Below are 21,557 nucleotides of genomic sequence, written 5' to 3' on the forward strand. Positions count from 1 at the left end.
AGGAGGAACGCTGGCAGGAGACGACAGGAGAAGAGGATCGAAGCTGCTTTGTGTAAAATCTTTGCACAGAACAGGTGAGTATAACATGTTTATTATTTATAAAGAATTAAAAAAACATTTATCTTTTAATATCGCTTAAAAGAAGAATGTTATCCCCCTCTGCTTATTTTTTTTTACCTGGTATGAATTGTTGTCCTCAGTTCACATACTCACCCACTCAGCAAATTCAGCATTGTTCTTGCAATCCACTGCTCTGCTACCACAGCCTGAGTTCCCCGTTGTCATGTTCTTCTCTGACATCATCAGGAGGTTCTTGCACCTTGCCCCCAGTGGTGCTCCTTCAGGTCTGCCAATCTTTCGCTGTATGTCCCTGCTTCTGCTGCCTCCTGGGATTTGGGATAGGGATATCCCAGGAGGCAGTTGGAGCATGACACATAATCCTTGCATAGGGGAGAATTGCGACAAGGGATGGGGCCAGAGTAGACGTATATATATTTTTTTTAAAGGGTCATGTGATCCCCCTTGTGAGTGAGAATGTTCACTGATTTGCCATTCTTGACGTGAGCTGGTGAAGGGGGCCTTCAAACCCATCACAAGTTTACTGCTGCATTCAACTCTGGAGTGCAGTTTCCTTGCACACTCTGGTCAGCCAGTAAATGGGCCACAATGTAGTCACTAGGTAATTGTCCATATTTTAACTTAGTATAATCCATGTAAGGGGCCTTTACGCCATGATGACACATAAGGCTGGTTGTTGGTCCACCTTTATGTTTTAACATGCTGACCAAAGGGTTTTTCAATCAATTATAACCAACTTCCTCTTGCTTGGTGAGTCCCATCAAATCTCGTATATATTCTATGTAGATGCCTGTGAAGCGCCCAACTTACATCATACATCTTCTTGTCTCAGTTATGACATCCATCTGTCAAAACTTGACATTTGAGTTCTCAGCTCTGCCCGGGGCAGCTGCCAGAAATTTTGGGGCCCCTCGCACAGCTTTAGGCTGTCCCACCGAATCTGTTCACTGGCAATCCCACTAAATTCTTCAGTGCGCCCACTTTTATTTTAACACTCTTACAACTTAATATATCCTCCATCCCATGTTCTCCTCCTCCGTCAGTCCCATCTTCGCCTTCCCACGTCCCACTCTTCCAGTCTCATCTCCCCCATCACATGTCCTCCTCCTTTCGAGCCTCCCCATCACATGTCCTCCTCAGAGGCGCTGGACGCATGGATTTCAATGGGGTTTTTTATTTTTTGAAGCACATGATTAGAGCCAGAGGCTCTAATTAGCTTCAAGAAGGGTGGGTTCAGGGCGCAGAGCACTGCACCACAAGCCCACCCAGTTGTGTGACAATATTTAATAATAATAATTAATATTTGCTATAGTCTTCCTGCTCCTCCCCCCAATCAGGAAGTGGGTCTGGCCGAGAGGAGAAGCAACCGTATTGGCCGGGAGCAGAAGCAGGGGGGAAGCCACCAAGGAGGAGACGCAGGGGGAAGCCGCGGAAGGTGTCCGCAACCTGGATGGGGTTAGTGTGGGGCTTGTGGGTGGACGGGCGAGCAACGGGGGGACTGTTCGCTGATCGACCGAGCGACGGGGAGGGGGGTGGTTGACAGCAACAGCCAGTGATACCAGAATGCAAGATGGCTATTAAATGTAAGTTTACTACTAAATTCACAGTATATATGGATATATCTGTGTTGCAGTGGTTACTGGGCTGCTTTCAAACTGATCCACAGGTGCAGTGCAGCTGTGTGTTACCTACATTGAGCCATAGACTTCTGTTATTACCTGCGGGTTTGTTGCGCATTCAGAAAGTGCGCCAAATCTGCAGGATATAATAAAAGTTTACGGCAAAGTGCAGCTAACCTGCAGAAAATCCACAGGTTCACCGTGCTGCACCTGCGGTTTAGGCAAATCGCAGAGCATTGGTGTGAAAGCAGCCTTAGGCCCATTTCACATGATTGGTCCGATCCAATCGGACTTACTATTCACCTCTATGGAACAGCAGATGTAAATGGACTTGTGTCTGTTTACACTCGCCTACCTAAAAACAATAGAAAGGGATCTGCCCCTTCCATCTGGGCGAATCGGATTGGATCAGAGGGCCCACAGAGTAGAGTGAGCTGTGTCAGTGGACAACGGATCTGTAATCCTCCCGCTCCATTTATTGTGGCCCGCGACCAGTTACCAATTCACTTAAGTGGCACTCGCTCTTCAAAAGGTTGGGCACCCCTGCATTAAGGTGAAAAAACATCTCACAGTGCCGGCGCCCCCAGCCCCCCCCCCCCCCGTTTTACTTACCTCACCCCTCGAAAGTCCCGCACTCGCCCCCGCCGTCCTCTTCACCGCTCAGCCTGGCCGCTGATTGGCTGGAGTGGATGGATTGAAGGCAGCGCAGCCATTGGCTTGTGCTGCTGTCAATCACATCCAATCATGCGGCTCGCCGTGTGATACAGCTATAGCAGCCGGCTGTATAATGGGAGCGTGCCCACAGGTGCTTCTCACCATGTGAGGGAGCTCGCATGAACGTGAGAAGTACCTGCAGGAGGAAGCAGAGACAGCCGCAGAGGGACCTCAGAAGAGGATGTTCGGGGCCACTCTGTGCAAAACGAGCTGCACAGTGGAGGTAAGTATAACATGTTTGTTATTTTAAAAAAAATGTTTTTTACTTTACAATCCCTTGGGGCCCGGGCCCCCTACATGTGTATGGGCTGTCCCCCCCAATGGCCAGCTTGGCTCCGCCTATCTGTTGTTGTTATGAAGGTTATTGTCCCTCTTTCTCTATCGTATTTCTAATTTATTTTTCCTCATGGAGAAGGAAGCAGGAGTCGGGGACCTCTATGATATGGTAACGGGGTGAACTATTCTGTGGAACCCCTTTGTGAAATATTTGAAGACAGTGGCTAGTTTAGCCTAATAGTGTCTACTTATAACCAAAATATTCGTGTTGGATGGACTAACCTTTTAACCTTACTGGCTATATAGAAAAAAAACTGTCTCTCCTGACTTGACCTTCTTTAATAAATCATTGCCATGCTGTCTTACTATGAATAGTGAAGTACAAGCATTATGTGGTTACATTGTAGAGCTTTGGTTCTCTTTTGTTTTCAGTTTGGCATTCTTGATTTGTTACAATGAGTCACAAATGAGTTTTACCTGCACATATTCTTTCGTTTTAGTATAATAGTCGCATAGAGCAAAGCTGAACATAATGGGAAAGTAGATTTTTAATGGGTAAAGGGCCCTCTACCTGCTAAACACCACTCCATTATCCACTAATGTTCAGAATATGCTTTTATGTTAAAGTAGACAGCTACTTAACCAGCTTTTTCTTATCACTCATGTATGGCCTTTTTTACATTATACCAAACTGATATCACTGTATAGAATGCCCAGAATTGTACTGTGGTCTTACAAGAGCAGCATCATCGCATATACATGGTTATAATAGGTCAGTCTAATAGGTCAGTATTATTGTTCTCTGTATAATATGTGAGCTCAGTAAAAGTCTTAAGCAATAAGCATTCAGATTGAATTTAGTCATCATTGCAGGTGGTCAGAGACTAGGCCTAAAGAGCCATTGTTGGGTTTAGAGAGCCACCTGCACTTTGTCGATGTCACATTAAGACCCCTTTCACAATGGGGCGTTTTTCAGGCACTTTAGCGTTAAAAAAAGCGCAAAAGCGCTTGAAAGAAGCCGCAACTGCAATCCCAATGTAAAAGCCAGAGTGCTTTCACACTGAGATCCCTTTCACACTGGGGCGTTTTTCAGGCGTTTTAGCATTAAAAAAAAGTGCCTGGAAGAAGCCGCAACTGCAATCCCAATGTAAAAGCCCGAGTGCTTTCACACTGAGGCGCTGCACTGGCAGGGCGTCAAAAAAAGTCCTGCAAGCAGCTTCTTTGCAGCGCTTTTGGAGCGGTGAATACAATGCTCCTAAAGCACCTGCAATACACATGAAAAGCGCCTGAAAGGCACTTTTGGCAGCAGCGTTTTGTGGGTGCTTTTAACCCTTTGTTTGGCCACTAGCAGGGGTTAAAAGCACCCCAATATCACTCGAAAAATGCTGGTAAAGCACTGCTAGTTTAAGGGGCGCTTTACGAGCGTTTTTCGGGCGCTGACATTTTGAAAGGGCTCTTAAAGCACTTGGGCTTTCACATTGGGATTGCAGATGAGGCTTCTTTCAAGTGCTTCACAGGCGCTTTTTTTAACGCTAAGACCCCTTTCACACTGGGGCGGTTTTCAGGTGCTACAGACCTAAAAATAGCGACTGTGTAGCGCCTGAAAAAAAACGGCCCCATTCACTCCAGTGTGAAAGCCGGAGGGCTTTCACACTGGAGCAGTGTGCTGGCAGGACGGTGAAAAAAGTCCTGCCAGCCGCATCTTTGGAGCGGTGTATTTACCGCTCCTACCCATTGAAATCAATGGGGCAGCATGGCTATACCGCCGGCAAAATGCCGGCAAAGCTCCGCTGCAGCGGTGCTTTGCGGGTGGTTTTAACCCTTTTTCGGCTGCTAGCAGGGGGTAAAACCACCTGCTAGTGGCTGCATACCGCCGCTAAAACGAAGGTAAAGCACCGCTAAAAATAGCGGCTCTTTACCGCCGACGCCTGCACCGCCCCAGTGTGAAAGGGGCCTAAAGCGCTTGAAAAACGCCCCAGTGTGAATAGGGTCTTAGAATGATGGGAAGTGGGATGTCTTCTCAATTCTGGAGCAAACTGTACACCCTCAGCATTCAACATAGACTTTTGAGCAATTTAGTCAATGGGTGCTGGAGGCATTTAGGAAGCAACAGCTTGATTACCTTTTCTACATAGCAGGGTTCTCCAAACTTACTAAACAAAAAGCCAGTTTATGTCCTTCAGGCTTTGGGGGGGGGCAGACTTTGGCCATTGGGAGTAAAAAATGCCCCAGTGGCAGTAAACCATGCCCCATTATTGGTTTTAGTGAGGGAAATAATGTACCCATTGTTTATCAGTGGGAGGAATGATGCTCCATCATTGGTGTCAGTGGGATGAATGGTGCCCCATTGTTGTTATCAGTGGAAGGAATAGTGCCCCATTATTGGTGACAATGGGAGGAATTGTGCCATATCATTGGTGTCAGTGGCAGGAATAATGCCCCACTGGTGGTGTCAGTGGGAGGAATAGTGCCCCATCATTGGTGTCGGTGGGAGAAATGGTGTCCCATTGTTGGTGTCTGTTGGAGAAATAGCGCCCGATCATTGGTTTCAGTGGGATGAATGGTGCTCCATTGTTATCAGTGGGAGGAATAGTGCCCCATTATTGGTGACAGCGGGAAGAATTTTGCCATATCATTGGTGTCAGTGGCTGGAATAATGCCCCACTGTTGGCGTCAGTGGGAGAAATAGTGCCCCATCATTGGTGTCGTGGGAGGAATGGTGCCCCATTGTTGGTGTCTGTGGGAGAAATATCGCCCGATCATTGGCGTCAGTGGGAGGAATAGCGCCCCATCACTGGTGTCAGTGGGAGGAATAGTGCCCAATTATTGGTTTCAGTTGGAGAAATGGTGCCTCAATGTTGGTGTCTGTGACAGAAATAGCGCCCTCCATCATTGGTGTCAGTGGGAGGGATGATGCCCCTTTGTTGGTGTCTGTGACAGAAATAGTGCCCCATCATTGGTGTCAGTGGGAGGGATGATGCCCCTTTGTTGGTGTCTGTGACAGAAATAGTGCCCCATCATTGGTGTCAGTGGGAGGGATGATGCCCCTTTGTTGGTGTCTGTGACAGAAATTGTGCCCCATCATTGGTGTCAGTGGGAGGGATGATGCCCCTTTGTTGGTGTCTGTGACAGAAATAGTGCCCCATCATTGGTGTCAGTGGGAGGGATGATGCCCCTTTGTTGGTGTCTGTGACAGAAATAGTGCCCCATCATTAGTGTCAGTGGGAGGGATGATGCCCCTTTGTTGGTGTCTGTGACAGAAATTGTGCCCCATCATTGGTGTCAGTGGGAGGAATGGTGCCCCATTGTTGGTGTCAGTGGGAGGAATGGTGCCCCATTATTAGTGTTAGTGCAGAAATAATGCCCCATTGTTGGTGTTTGTGGGAGAAATAGCACCTGATCATTGGTGTCAATGGGAGGAATATCGCCCCATCACTGGTGTCAGTGGGAGGAATAGTGCCCAATTATTGGTTTCAGTTGGAGGAATGGTGCCTCAATGTTGGTGTCTGTGACAGAAATAGCGCCCTCCATCATTGGTGTCAGTGGGAGGGATGATGCCCCTTTGTTGGTGTCTGTGACAGAAATTGTGCCCCATCATTGGTGTCAGTGGGAGGAAAAGGCAAAGGCCCCTGGGCTACAGTTTGGAAACCACAGATCTAAATAAAAGGAAGATGTTGGAATAAAAATCTCAGTGATAGGAGGGGTCTCATCTTAGTGCTTCTCTCCCCGCTGTTCCAGATTGATGGTCAAGTGGGTTGAATTGCATGGCTTTATCAGAGCATGTATGGATCTAGGGATAAGCAGAGAGATTTATGAAGTAGGTGATTTTGCAAATCACATTTTTAAAAAGACATACTGTAGTTTATAATTATTATACAGGATTTACACAGTTTGTGCTTTAGAACCTGACGGTAGACAGTACAAATACAACACACTTTAATACAGTAGGAATCAGAGGGCCCTGCTCTTTAGAGCTTACAATCTAATGCCCCGTACACACGATCGGACTTTCCGACAACAAAACCGTGAATTTTTGTTTGAAGGTTGTTAGCTCCAACTTGTCTTGCATACACACGATCACACAAATGTTGGCCAACAATTACAAAGGTAGGAACGCAGTGATGTACAAGACGTTCAACGAGCCAAGAAAAAGGAAGTTCAATAGCCAGTGCGGCTCCTTCTGCTTGATTCTGAGCATGCGTGGAACTTTTATTCGACGATCGGACGGAAATTTGAGAACCTGCTCTCAAACATTTGTGTGCGGAAATTCAGACAGCAAATGTTCGATGGAGCATACACACGGTGAGACTTTCCGACAACAAGCTCACATCCAACATTTCCCGTCGGAAAGTCCGATCGTGTGTATGCGGCATTAGCCCTTGTACACACGATCGGAGATTCCGACGGGATGTGTCCAATCAGAGCGTGTTGTCGGATATTCCGACTGTGTGTGGTCTGCATCGGACTGTTTCCGTCTGAATATCGGTCGGACCAAATTTTCCAACTTGCCGGAAATATTTTCTGACAAAATGCTCCGATAGGACATACTCCGATCATGTGTAGAGAATTCCGATCGGACAAAGTGCCACGCATGCTCAGATCAAATTCCTACATCAAAGCTATTGGCTACTAGCCTGAACGTAGTCCCATCGTAACGAAATTACGTCATCGCCTTCTGAAAGATCGCATTTTCCGACAACTTTGTCCGGCCGTGTGTATGCAATAGTTTCGGACAAGATGCGACGGACAAAATCCGACGGATTTGGTTGTCGGAATCTCCAACCGTGTGTACACGGGCTTAGAGTTTTATCTGGATTCCAAATTCCTTGGTTCTATGCTCATCAGACAGTTTTCGCAAGCAAATATTCAGAATAAATAATAATTTGCATTTCGTTGGTTCTACGGATGTTGAGCAAACAGTGGCGAAAGAGACTCTAACGGGAAAATGTATGGTCAGATCTGACCACTGAAGGAATTTAATGAAGGCGGTCAGTCTGCCCGTGGCAATCTCGTTTGTTGTTGTGTCAGCAGTCTCCTCAGACATTCTGTAGACTATTGGCTTTGTGCCCTGGTGAGGAGCACAGCATGTATAACTAGTTCCCATTGAATTGACAGGATGCATGGTTAGGCCTACTGGTTCACACACAGATGGGCTTATTCAGTAACAAAGCTCAACTGTCATGCGCAGAGGGCAGTGGTCCACAAAGGGCAGTAATCCACAGCAACCAATCCATGGCAGCGGAGTGGCTTGGTTGTTATCATCTCTGCTTTGCAGCACTGGACCCCTTGGTTCCAATCCTGGCCAGGGCCCTTTTATAGTTTGCATATTGTCCTTCTGGATACTCAGGTTTTCCTCCACGCTCCAAAGACATGCAAGTAGATTAATAGGTCTTATCTTGTGAGAAAGGGACTTTACATTGTAACTGGCGTGAATAGACGCAAAGCAATGTTTCAATTGTTGGTGCAAAAATAACGCTTGTAATAAATTAATCAGATTTCATTTTATTGAAGCCGTATCAGTAAATAATGAATTCTGATTGATTCCTGGGGGGGGGTTCAGGTCATGGTGTCTGAAAGGTCTTCTCTGCGACAGATGTGGTCATCCACCGCGATGGCCGAGTCTGGGAAATGCGGGAGACGTAGCTACTGAATGGTTACATTGTGTAGTTGACAATGAAAGCGGTCCAGGAACCACATATATCATCTGATGATGATTTGAATGACCACATCTTCCATCACGGCCTTTCAGTGTCCATGTGGAAATGTGCCCTTCTCAGGAGTTAGGCAGAGTCCTTATACAGGCCGTATATATAGGACAGTTATCAGCATTTCACGCCGCAGTTTACCGCACTTTGCCCTTCACTTATTCCTATAAGCCTGAAAACGGCTACAGTTGTGTCATTAAGGCATTTTCACCTATCACACAATCACGGGTTCTTATCTGTGTCGGTACACGCTTCTTTTTTAATTTTCCCCTCTATTTATTTTCTTTCTTGTATCCAAAATCCAATTCATTTTTATCCCTCCTGTGTCTAATTCCTTCTGTCTTCAAGCGTTGCTGTTTCTCCTCCCCATTCTTCCTAATGACATGAGGGGGGTGGGCTGGGTCAGAAGCCCTTTGGCCCCCGGGACTATAGGGGGAAGGGGAGGCAGAGGACAAAGGCCACGGTGCAACTGTCCCTTTGTCTAAAAAGGAGTGACAGCAGCAGTACTGCCAGTGGCCTGCAGGTGGTGCCAAACTGATAACCAGAGAACAAGCACCCTGCATATGCTATAGAGGGGATAACTGCTGAAGTGTACAGACTGTGCTTTATATGGCAGGGATTTGTGGTAAATTTAGAAATACATTTAACTTTATAAAAAAAAAAAGAGATTTGCATTAGCGTGTGCGTGCTTTTCTATTCACAGAATGCATTTCCTGTTATAATATGGCACTGTATGTATGTAAAGCACAAGTCTTCAGGCAGTGTTTGTTACAGGCATTATATATATATATATATATATATATATATATATATATATATATATATATATATATATATATATACCAGACCCCCAGGAGCTTACAATCTAAGATCTCTTCAAGCATTTATATTGCGATGATAATTTACACAGCGCTTTACAGACTGTACATTCACATCAGTCCCTGTCCTAAAGGAGCTTGCAATCTAAGGTCCCTACCGACATTTACATAGTGATGATACCTTATGCTGCTCTTTAGATACTGTACATTCACAGTATTATCTGTCCTCGAGGAGCTTACAATCTAAGATCTCTACATGCATTTATATAGTGATGATAATTTACACAGCGCTTTACAGACCATACATTCGCCTCAGTCCCTGTCCTCAAGGAGCTTATAATCTAAGATCTCTACATGAATTTATATAGTGATGATAATTTACACAGCGCTCTACAGATCGTACATTCACATCAATCCCTGTCTTCAAGGAGCTAACAGTCTAAGATCTCTACATGCATTTATATAGTGATGATAATTTACACAGTGCTTTACAGGCCATATATTCATATCAGTCCCTGTCCTCAAGGAGCTAACAGTCTAAGATCTCTACATGCATTTATATAGTGATGATAATTTACTCAGCGCTTTACAGGTTGTACATTCATATCAGTCCCTGTCCTCAAGGAGCTTACAGTCTAAGATCTCAACATGCATTTATTTAGTGATGATAATTTACACAGTGCTTTACAGACCATACATTCATATCAGTCCCTGTCCTCAAGCAGCTAATAATATAAGGCAGGCCATACACCGTTAGAATCTGGGCTGGTTCAGCAGGAGGTGGTCAAGATTCGAACACTGTGTAGGCAGACTGAATGTATCAAGTTGATTGTTAAGCTGCGATTAACGCCTGCTATAGCTGCTAGCAATAATCACTGTCTTCTCCCGATAGGGACACCCCCTCCACACACACACACAATGGCCTGGCAGGAGGGATTCTTGCATCAACACTATCTGATGGAAGAAATTTGTTTTGTGTATGGCTGGCCTCAGATCCATATAAGCATTTGCATAGCAATGATACACACTAGAGCAAATTACCCTACCAGTATGCCCTCATGAAAACACAAAGGGAGCATGCAAATATTTCCCTGGCTAGTATTTCAGCCAAAGACCCCAGTGCTCCAAGGCAGAACTGCTAACCACTTAGCTACTGTTATTATACAGGATTTACATAGTGCCAACAGTTTGCACAGCAGTTTACAATACAAGGGCAGACAGTACAGTTACCATACAATTCAATACAGAAGGAATCAGAGGGCCCTGCTCGTTATTCCTTACAATATAAAAGGAAGGGTCAAGTGATACAAAAGGTAATAACTGTGGGGGATGATCTGATGGAGAAAGTGGAAATACAATTGTTAGTTGGAGGCGGGATAAACTTCTCTAAGGAAAAGGGTTTTCAGCGATTGCATAAAGTGAACAGAGTAGGAGATAGCCGGACAGATTGGGGTAGGGAGTTCCAGAGTATGGGAGAGGCTCGGGAGAAGTCCTGGAAGCGAGCATGGGAGGAGGTGACAAGGGAGTTAGAGAGCAGGAGGTCTTGGGAGGAACAAAGACAACGATTAGGTTGGTATATTGGGACTAGGTTAGTGATGTAGATGGGAGCAGAGTTGGTGATGGCTTTGTAAATTGTTGTTAGCATCTTGAATTTAATTTGTTGGGTGAGTGGCAGCAAATGAAGGGATTGGCAGAGAAGGGCAGCAGACATTGAACACTGACATTCATGATGGTAAATACATTAAAAAAAATATTTTGCCTCGCTTGAAGTTCTGGTGATACAAGTTCACATATAGAAGGGTTTCTTAGGCTATGGTATGTTACACCACTGGCTTTTTATATACCTCTCAACTTTCTGAAAAGGGAACGAGGGACACCAATTCAAAAATGTAGACAGGCATAGGACACACCCCCTGCCACACCCCTTAAAGGGGAATTCTACAAATAAAAATTATTAGTTAAAGTCGTTATAAAGGCAGAAGTTTTTTTTTTATGTTAATGCATTCTCTGCATTAAGATAAAAAACCTTCTGTGTGCAGCAGCCCCCCTCAGCCCCTTTAATACTTACCTGAGCCCCACCTCGATCCAGCAATGTCAACGAGTGCCTCGGCCATCTGGAACCCTCCCTCCTCATTGGCTGAGACACAGCAGCAGTGTCATTGGCTTCCGCTACTGTCAATTGCTTCCGTTACTGTCAATCAAAGACAATGAGGAGAGAGAGGGAGCAGGGCCGGTCCACGGCTCCATGTCTGAATAAGCACAGGGAGCTGTGGCTCAGCTCGGGTGCCCCTATAGCAAGCTGCTTGCTGTGGGGGCACTCAACAGGAGGGAGGGGCCAGGATCACAGAAGAGGGACCCGAGAAGAGGAGGATCCGGGCTGCTCTGTGCAAATCCACTGCAGTGCACAGAGCAGGAAAGTAAAACATGTTTGTTATTTTTATAGAAAAACAAGTTTACGATCACTTTAACCACTTACAGACCGGACCATTTTGCTGGTCAAAGACCAGACCACTTTTTGCGATTCGGCACTGCGTTGCTTTAACTGACAATTGCGCGGTCGTGTGACGTGGCTCCCAAACAAAATTTACGTGCTTTTTTTCCCATAAATAGAGCTTTCTTTTGGTGGTATTTGATCACCCCTGCGGTTTTTATTTTTTTGCGCTATAAACAAAAATAGAGCGACAGTTTTGAAAAAAACACATTATTTTTTACTTTTTGTTATAATAAATATCCCCCAAAAATATATAAAAAAACATTTTTTTTCCCTGAGTTTAGGCCGATATGTATTCTTCTACATATTTTTGGTAAAAAAAAAACGCAATAAGCGATTATTGACTGGTTTGCGCAAAAGTTATAGCATTTACAAAATAGGGATAGTTTTATGGCATTTTTATTAATAATTTTTTATTATTTATTTTTTTTACTAGTAATGGCGGCGATCAGCGATTTCTATTGTGACTGCGACATTGCGGCGGACACATCGGACATTTTTGACACATTTTTGGGACCATTGTCATTTATACAGCAATCACTGCTATATAAATGCAGTGATTCCTGTGTAAATGACACTGGCAGTAAAGGGGTTAACCAGTGGGTGGCAGTGTAGGGGTTAATTGTTCCTAGGGGTGTGTTACTAACTGTGGGGGGGGCTGGGCTTTCATTTAGTGAACACTGATCTCTGCTCCAATCACATGGAGCAGAGATCAGCGTCACTAGTTGCTAGGCAGAATGGGGAAATGCTGTTTACAACGGCATTTCCTCCATTCAGCCGCCCCGTTAGATGATCGCGGGTATGCCCGCGGCGATCGAGTCCGCAGGACCCGCGACCGGACTCACGGGGGTCCCGACCGGCATGCGATGGCAGGGCGGCATTGAAGATTGGACGTACCTGTACACCAATATGCCTGCCCGTGCCATTCTGCCGACGTACATCGGCGTGCGCCGGTCGGGAACCGGTTAGGCTTCATGCACACGAGACGCAGATGCAAACGCTGCTGGACACATGTTGAAACCGGCGTTTAGAAACGCACGTTTTGCCGCGATTTTTACCGCGATTTAGCGGCGTTTTACCGCGTTTTACCGCGTTTGCGTCTAGAAGCGTTTAGTTAAGCTAACATCATAGACCCTCCCCAGCTCAAAAATTAACTATTTCAGCAATTTTGTGAGACCAGAGTGAGTAGCAGCAGCTGTGAGAGCTGCAGTGTACTTGTATTTAACGTGTCACTTGCCACGTCACCTGCCACAAGTTGTGGATTGTCCACTTGCCACGTGACTTGCCACATCACCTGCCACGTCACTTGCCATGTCATCTGCCACAAGTTGTGGATTGTCCAACTGCCACGTCACCTGCCACAAGTTGTGGATTGTCCACTTGCCACGTGACTTGCCACATCACCTGCCACGTCACTTGCCACGTCACCTGCCACAAGTTTTGGATTGTCCACTTGCCACGTCACTTGCCACGTCACTTGCCACAAGTTGGGGATTGTCCACTTGCCACATCACCTGCCACGTCACCTGTCACAAGTTGTGGATTGTCCACTTGCCACATCACTTGCCACCTGCCATGTCACTTGCCACAAGCTGTGGATTGTCCACTTGCCACGTCACTTGCCACGTCACTTGCCACGTCACCTGCCACGTCACCTGCCACAAGTTTTGGATTGTCCACTTGCCACGTCACTTGCCACGTCAGCTGCCACGTCACTTGCCACAAGATGTGGATTGTCCACTTGTCACATCACCTGCCACATCACTTGCCACATCACCTGCCACGTCACCTGCCACAAGTTGTGGATTGTCCACTTGCCACATCACTTGCCACATCACCTGCCACGTCACTTGCCACGAGATGTGGATTGTCCACTTGCCACGTCACTTGCCACGTCACCTGCCACGTCACTTGCCACGTCACTTGCCACGTCACCTGCCACAAGTTTTGGATTGTCCACTTGCCACGTCACTTGCCACGTCAGCTGCCACGTCACTTGCCACAAGATGTGGATTGTCCACTTGTCACATCACCTGCCACATCACTTGCCACATCACCTGCCACGTCACCTGCCACAAGTTGTGGATTCTCCAATTGCCACGTCACTTGCCACATCACCTGCCACGTCACTTGCCACGAGATGTGGATTGTCCACTTGCCACGTTACTTGCCACGTCACTTGCCACGTCACTTGCCACGTCACCTGCCACAAGTTTTGGATTGTCCACTTGCCACGTCACTTGCCACGTCAGCTGCCACATCACTTGCCACAAGATGTGGATTGTCCACTTGTCACATCACCTGCCACATCACTTGCCACATCACCTGCCACGTCACCTGCCACAAGTTGTGGATTGTCCACTTGCCACGTCACTTGCCACATCACCTGCCACGTCACTTGCCACAAGATGTGGATTGTCCACTTTCCACGTCACCTGCCATGCCACCTGCCACAAGTTGTGGATTGTCCACTTGCCACGTCACCAGCCACATCACCTGCCACAAGTTGTGGATTGTCCACTTGCCACACCACTTTCCACGTCACCTGCCACGTCACCTGCCACGTCACCTGCAACAAGATGTGGATTGTCCACTTGCCACGTCACTAGCCACATCACCTGCCACAAGTTGTGGATTGTCCACTTGCCACATCACTTTCCACGTCACCTGCCACAAGTTGTGGATTGTTCACTTGCCACGTCCCCTGCCACATCACCTGCCACAAGTTGTGGATTGTCCACTTGCCACGTCACCTGACACAAGTTGTGGATTGTCCACTCGCCACGTCACTTGCCACATCCCCTGCCACAAGTGGATTGTCCACTTGCCACGTCACTTGCCACGTCCCCTGCCACGTCCCCTGCCACAAGTGGATTGTCCACTTGCCACGTCACTTGCCACGTCACCTGCCACAAGTTATGGATTGTCCACTTGCCACGTCACATGCCAGTCACCTGCCACAAGTTGTTGATTTTCCACTTGCCACGTCACCTGCCAGGTCACTTGCCGCGTCACCTGCCAGGTCACTTGCCACGTCACCTGCCACAAGTTGTGGATTGTCCACTTTCCACGTCACTTGCCACTTCACCTGCCACGTCACTTGCCACAAGTTGTGGATTGTCCACTTGCCACATCACTTGCCACCTGCCATGTCACTTGCCACAAGTTGTGGATTGTCCACTTGCCACGTCACTTGCCACATCCCCTGCCACGTCACTTGCCACGAGATGTGGATTGTCCACTTGCCACATCACTTGCCACGTCACCTGCCACGTCACTTGCCACGTCACCTGCCACGTCACTTGCCACGTCCCCTGCCACAAGTTTTGGATTGTCCACTTGCCACGTCACTTGCCACGTCAGCTGCCACATCACTTGCCACAAGATGTGGATTGTCCACTTGTCACATCACCTGCCACATCACTTGCCACATCACCTGCCACGTCACCTGCCACAAGTTGTGGATTGTCCTCTTGCCACGTCACTTGCCACATCACCTGCCACGTCACTTGCCACAAGATGTGGATTGTCCACTTTCCACGTCACCTGCCATGCCACCTGCCACAAGTTGTGGATTGTCCACTTGCCACGTCACTTGCCACATCACCTGCCACGTCACTTGCCACAAGATGTGGATTGTCCACTTTCCATGTCACCTGCCACGTCACCTGCCACAAGTTGTGGATTGTCCACTTGCCACGTCACCAGCCACATCACCTGCCACAAGTTGTGGATTGTCCACTTGCCACACCACTTTCCACGTCACCTGCCACGTCACCTGCCACAAGATGTGGATTGTCCACTTGCCACGTCACCAGCCACATCACCTGCCACAAGTTGTGGATTGTCCACTTGCCACATCACTTTCCACGTCACCTGCCACGTCACCTGCCACAAGTTGTGGATTGTCCACTTGCCACGTCCCTTGCCACGTCCCCTGCCACGTCACTTGCCACAAGTGGATTGTCCACTTGCCACATCACTTGCCACATCACCAGCCACAAGTTGTGGATTGTCCACTTGCCACGTCACCTGACACAAGTTGTGGATTGTCCACACGCCACGTCACTTGCCACATCCCCCGCCACAAGTGGATTGTCCACTTGCCACATCACTTGCCACGTCCCCTGCCACAAGTGGATTGTCCACTTGCCACGTCACTTGCCACGTCACCTGCCACAAGTTATGGATTGTCCACTTGCCACGTCACATGCCAGTCACCTGCCACAAGTTGTTGATTTTCCACTTGCCACGTCACCTGCCAGGTCACTTGCCGCGTCACCTGCCAGGTCACTTGCCACGTCACCTGCCACAAGTTGTGGATTGTCCACTTTCCACGTCACTTGCCACTTCACCTGCCACGTCACTTGCCACAAGTTGTGGATTGTCCACTTGCCACATCACTTGCCACCTGCCATGTCACTTGCCACAAGTTGTGGATTGTCCACTTGCCACGTCACTTGCCACCTGCCATGTCACTTGCCACAAGTTGTGGATTGTCCACTTGCAATTGCAATTGTTTAAAATATTTTTCTACTGGTTTTTCATCATTTGCAATCATTTTTGAGATTAATGTAAAAAAAAAGGTCACCTTTAAAAACGCATATAAACGCAAACGCGGCAAAACGCGGTAGCGGCGTTTTGCCGCGTTTTACCGCGTTTTGCCGCGTTTTGCGTCTGAAACGTGGACATTTTTTTGCTTCTGGAAAAACGAGATTAAACGCAACTGCATAAAAACGGAAAAAAACGAGACTGTGTGCATGGACACATAGGATAACATTGAATGAGTTCAGGGGCAGTTGAAAAAACTGTCCAACTGCATCTGAACGCGCGTTTAACTGCGTCTCGTGTGCATGAGGCCTTAAACCCACAAGCACAAGTTTTTTGTTTTTTTTTAGCACGACCATTCCTTTCTACTGGCTTTTGACATTTACAAATGCAGCAATTTAGAAATTGGATGAAAGGTTTAGCACTGGGAAACACTTTTTAAAAGATAAAAAGTGCATTTTATATACAACTATATGGATCAGACCAAAATGAGGGGCAGATGAGGAGGGAGGAGGGACAGTCCCTCAAAATCAGGGACAGTTGGGAGCTATGCTTTAGCTGAAAGGGGTTAATGCAATAAGGTTGAAACCCACCATTGTAGTAAGTTTATACAGGAACCCATAGTGTTTATAACACATATGCGGCTACAAAAGGCTGGGCTTTTAATGCCCACATGCAACACATATGTATCGCTGGGAGTCGATTTTTCTATGCTGAGAGCGTACTGTGCGCTCCCACCAGCATCGAACTGTGTGCTCAGTCACCTAGTCAGTAGCTAGCGGGACCAGCTCAGATCATGTGACCACTGTGACATCCAATCACAGTGGTCTCATTGATCCTTACCGCCCACCCCCCCTCCCAGGCATACAAACCCTATTAAAGGTACATCTGGGATGGCCCAGAAGGGGTTAAGCTTGTATGTTTAATTTATTAATTTATATACCAATTATGCCGCGCACACACAATCGGAATTTCCGACAACTAAAATGTTCGATGTGAGCCTGTTGTTGAAAATTCCGACCATGTGTAGGCTCCATCGGACATTTTCTGTCGGAATTTCCGACAACAAAAATTTGAGAGCTGGATCTCAAATTTTCCATCAACAAAATCCGTTGTCGGAAATTCCGATTGTGTGTACACAATTCCAACGCACAAAATTCCACGCATGCTCGGAATCAAGCAGAACAGCCGCACGGGCTATTGAACTTCCTTTTTCTAGTCCCGTCGTACGCGTTGTACATCACCGCGTTCTTTTTTTTTTTTTTTATCACCGCGTTCTTGCCGATTGGAATTTCCGAAAACATTAGTGCAACCGTGTGTATGCAAGACAAGTTTCAGCCAACATCCGTTGGAAATAAATCCACGATATGGTTGTTGGAAATTCCGATCGTCTGTATGCGGCATAACAGTTTGCACTCCTTTGCAGAATTCATAGGACTGCGTACACAAGTCACTATCATGCAAGAAAAATGTAGTTTAATGTCGCTTGCCCTTGTACTCAAGGACCATGTTGTTGGGAGGAAGGCCAAGCAATACATACAGACCCCATGTAGCCACCCTCTTCTTTGTAAAGTGCCTACCACTCTTTTACAGTCATACACGAGGACCACACTTAACCAAGTCAGCTTTTGCGAGTAAACCTATGCATAAACAGAGAACTCATACAAACACCAGACAATGTCTCTGGTAAGAATTGAACCCATGACCCCCAGGCCTGTAAGGTAATAGTGCTCATCACTTCACACTCGTCTGTTATATTGCAGCTCCTTGAGTTGAGAACGTTGAGAATGACCCTGATAATTGTTGTAAGCAGTGCATTGTATTTCTATATTCTAATGCCACGTACACACGATCGGAATTTTGGTCGGAAAAAGATGGTTTTCCCGATGGAATTCCAACGGGATTTCGCTTAAGCTGTCTTGAATACACACTCACACCAAATTCCGAGCGTCAAGAACGCAGTGACGTACAGCATGTACGATGGGACTAGAAAAAGGAGGTTAAATAGCCAGTAGCCAATAGCTTCCGATTCATAGTTGAATCTGAGCATGCGTGAGTTTTTGCGCATCGGAATTTTTTCGACGGTCACATTTTCCGGCGAAAATCTCTCATCGGTCTTTTCCTGGCTGAAATTTCGACCGCGTGTAAGCGACATTAGAAATATGTGAAGCATCATCCAAGTCCGGGACAATGTATCAGTAGGCAACCCCCGCCACTGGTGCCGCAAGCGGCACAAAAAGCTTCTTTTGCCAGCATTCAATTCCCTCCCCATCAGCAGAGCAGCACAGGGAAGTGTCGGTGAGACACTAATGCATTCCAATTTTCAGAGTTCCCCATGCCGTACCTGCACTGGGGGGGGGGGGGGCGCTGCGCCCCCACACATTGTAAAAGATGGGAAACATTGTTTAATTCTCTAACTTTGCTATAGCTGCGATCGTCAGCTTTTGTGATGGGGAGAAGATTTAATGCAGTTCTGCTGGGGGGAGGTGCCCTGTTTTAAGGAGGAAGACTGTCATTGGCCACTGCTAAAGCCAATCACAGTCCTGCTAGCCCCGCCCACCATCTGGAGGAAGACGATTAGCTTGGTTGCCACTACCAATCTCAGAAAGAAGGGATTTCACTGATTGAGAAAACCACAATCAGGTGACAGTTTGTGGAATTACTGTTGAGCTTCTGGGAACTTTGTTGATATTATTTCTGAACCTTTGCGTCACTTACTACTGGACCCCTGCAGTCTGTCCCTTTAAGCCACAGCCACTATTCAGTGCAATGAAAATCACACCCAAGTTTTCCTGTGGCGCAGAGTGCTACACTTTTTCTCAGCTGCGGGGGCCCAAATTATGATCCTGCACACAGGCCCACTGCTTTCAGAAAATGCCCCTGACCTGAGCTCATCATTGCGCATCCATTACAGATGCTTGTATGTGACATCACATACATCGTATACAAGCACGTGGGCTGGATGAAAGAGAAGGATCAGCAGAATGAGTGTGCCAGGACAGGTAGATGTGTCTCATCTCTGCTTCCTTTCACCACTCTGCATATCACACATATCATAGATGAGAAGAAGGTACAGCGGTGGGGAAAATGAGCAGGAGTGGTTCAGAGGTGGGACAGATGAGCAGGAGGGGTTCAAAGGTGGGACAGATGAGCAGGAGGGGTTCAAAGGTGGGACAGATGAGCAGGAGGGGTTCAAAGGTGGGACAGATGAGCAGGAGGGGTTCAAAGGTGGGACAGATGAGCAGGAGGGGTTCAAAGGTGGGACAGATGAGCAGGAGGGGTTCAGAGGTGGGGCAGATGAGCAGGAGAGGTTCAGAGGTGGGACAGATGAGTAGGAGGGGTTCAGAGGTGGGACAGATGAGTAGGAGGGGTTCAGAGGTGGGACAGATGAGTAGGAGGGGTTCAGAGGTGGGACAGATGAGTAGGAGGGGTTCAGAGGTGGGACAGATGTTCAAGGAGGTACAGTGGTGGAAGAGATCAGAAGGTGATTCAGCAGTCGGACAGAAGATCAGGGGGATACAGTGTTGGGGCAGATGAGCAGGGGGGTTCAATGTTGGGCCAGGCGAGGGGGGGTTAAGGGGATTAGTGTTGGGTCAGATGAGAAGGGGGTTCAATGGTGGGACAGAAAAGCAGGGGGGTAGAGCTGTGGGGCAGATGTGAAAGGAGGTGTATTGGTGGGACAGATGAGCAGGGGGTTACGGAGGTGAGCCAGAATAGAAGGGGGAACAGAGGTGGGGCAGAAGAGCAGATGTGCAGGAGATACATTGTTAGGGCAGATGCGAAAGCGGGTTACAGTGGTGCGGCAGATGGGTTCACTGTTAGCTTTTGTGATGGGGAGGCGATTATATTATATACGTATCTGCTCTGATCTGCTGTGAACTGCTGTGATCTTGCTCTTCTCGGGTCCCCCACCCGTGCTCCTGGCTCCTCCCACCGAGTGCCCCTATAGCAAGCTGCTTGCTATGGGAGCACTTGTGTTTGATCGCCCAATGCCCAGCTCTGTGTATCAATAAAGTACACAGAGCATGGCTCCGCCCTGCCCCCCACTCCTTTATCACTTGCTGTGATTGACAGCAGCAGGAGCCAATGACTCCTGCTACTGTATCTGAACCAATGAGGAGGGGGAGAGTCAAGAATGCCCTGGCTCTTGTGCACATCATTGGATCTAAATCAAGCTCAGGGATGTATTGGGGGGGGGGGGGGGGGGAGGGGCGCAGGGTGAGCTGCATGCAGAAGGTTGCATGTATAGAATGCAGTAAGGTAAGCACCTTTTTCCTTTACAACCACCAACCGCTTTAAAGGATATATAAATGTTCATTTAAAAAAAAAAGACATGACATACTTACCTCCTCTGTGCAGTTGGTTTTGTACAGAGTGACCCTGGTCCTCCTCTTCTGGGGTCCCCTAGCAGCGCTCCTGGCTCCTCCTTTTCTCTAGTTCCCCATCGGAGAAGCGCTTTCCCTCAGGGCACCCATGCGTTGACACAGACAGCGGGAATCGGCTCCGCCCCCTGGCTCCCGTGTCATTGAATTTGATTGACAGCAGCAGAATCTGCGCCGCTATCAATCCATCCAATCAGGACCCGAGACACTGGCTAGAGAGGGACGAGCGGGCTCAGGTAAGTAAAAGGGGGGCTCTGGTGCACTACAAGAGGTTTTTCACCTTAATGCATAGAATGCATTGAGGTGAATAAAACGCGAGGGTTTACAACCCCTTTAAGTTCTGATGCAAATAATGGACTGGCTTATGGAAGGAATTATGCAAATATTGAATTAAGTGGGTGTCAGTCTGGAGGAGTGGGTGTTTCTAGGAAGACATGTTGACCAAGCCAGGCAATGTTTACATTCACAGCTCAGTCTTAAAGTGGTGTTGCCACCAAAAAAAAAAAATTGCTTAAAATTCATAAAAAAATGTAAAAAAAAATAATTGGAAAAAAAAAAATGTTTTACTCACCTCTAAATGCCTGTTGCTAGGGGGTCTCTCGTAGTCTGCCTCCTTCATTGCCCGGGCTGGTGACATCACTTCCTCTCGGGGACCTGTCACGTGTCCCAGATGACTGTGCAGCGTATCACAGTGCTTGGCGTCGCTTGCGCATGCGCAGTTGTTGCCGGGCGCCCACAGTAAGAATGCCGGCGTGAGGAATGAGAGGGGGGGGCTTCGTTCCCCCGCATCGCTGGACCCTGGGACAGGTAAGTGTCCGATTATTAAAAGTCAGCAGCTGCAGTATTTGTAGCTGCTGACTTTAAATTTTTTTTTTTTTTTTTTTAGGGGGCACCCCACTTTAATGAATAAAAGAACTGAAATCAAC

The sequence above is a fragment of the Lithobates pipiens genome, unplaced genomic scaffold (assembly GCF_037356315.1).
Source record: "Lithobates pipiens isolate NorthernLeopardFrog02 unplaced genomic scaffold, aLitPip1_a1.2 Scaffold_27, whole genome shotgun sequence".
Classification (NCBI taxonomy): domain Eukaryota; kingdom Metazoa; phylum Chordata; class Amphibia; order Anura; family Ranidae; genus Lithobates; species Lithobates pipiens.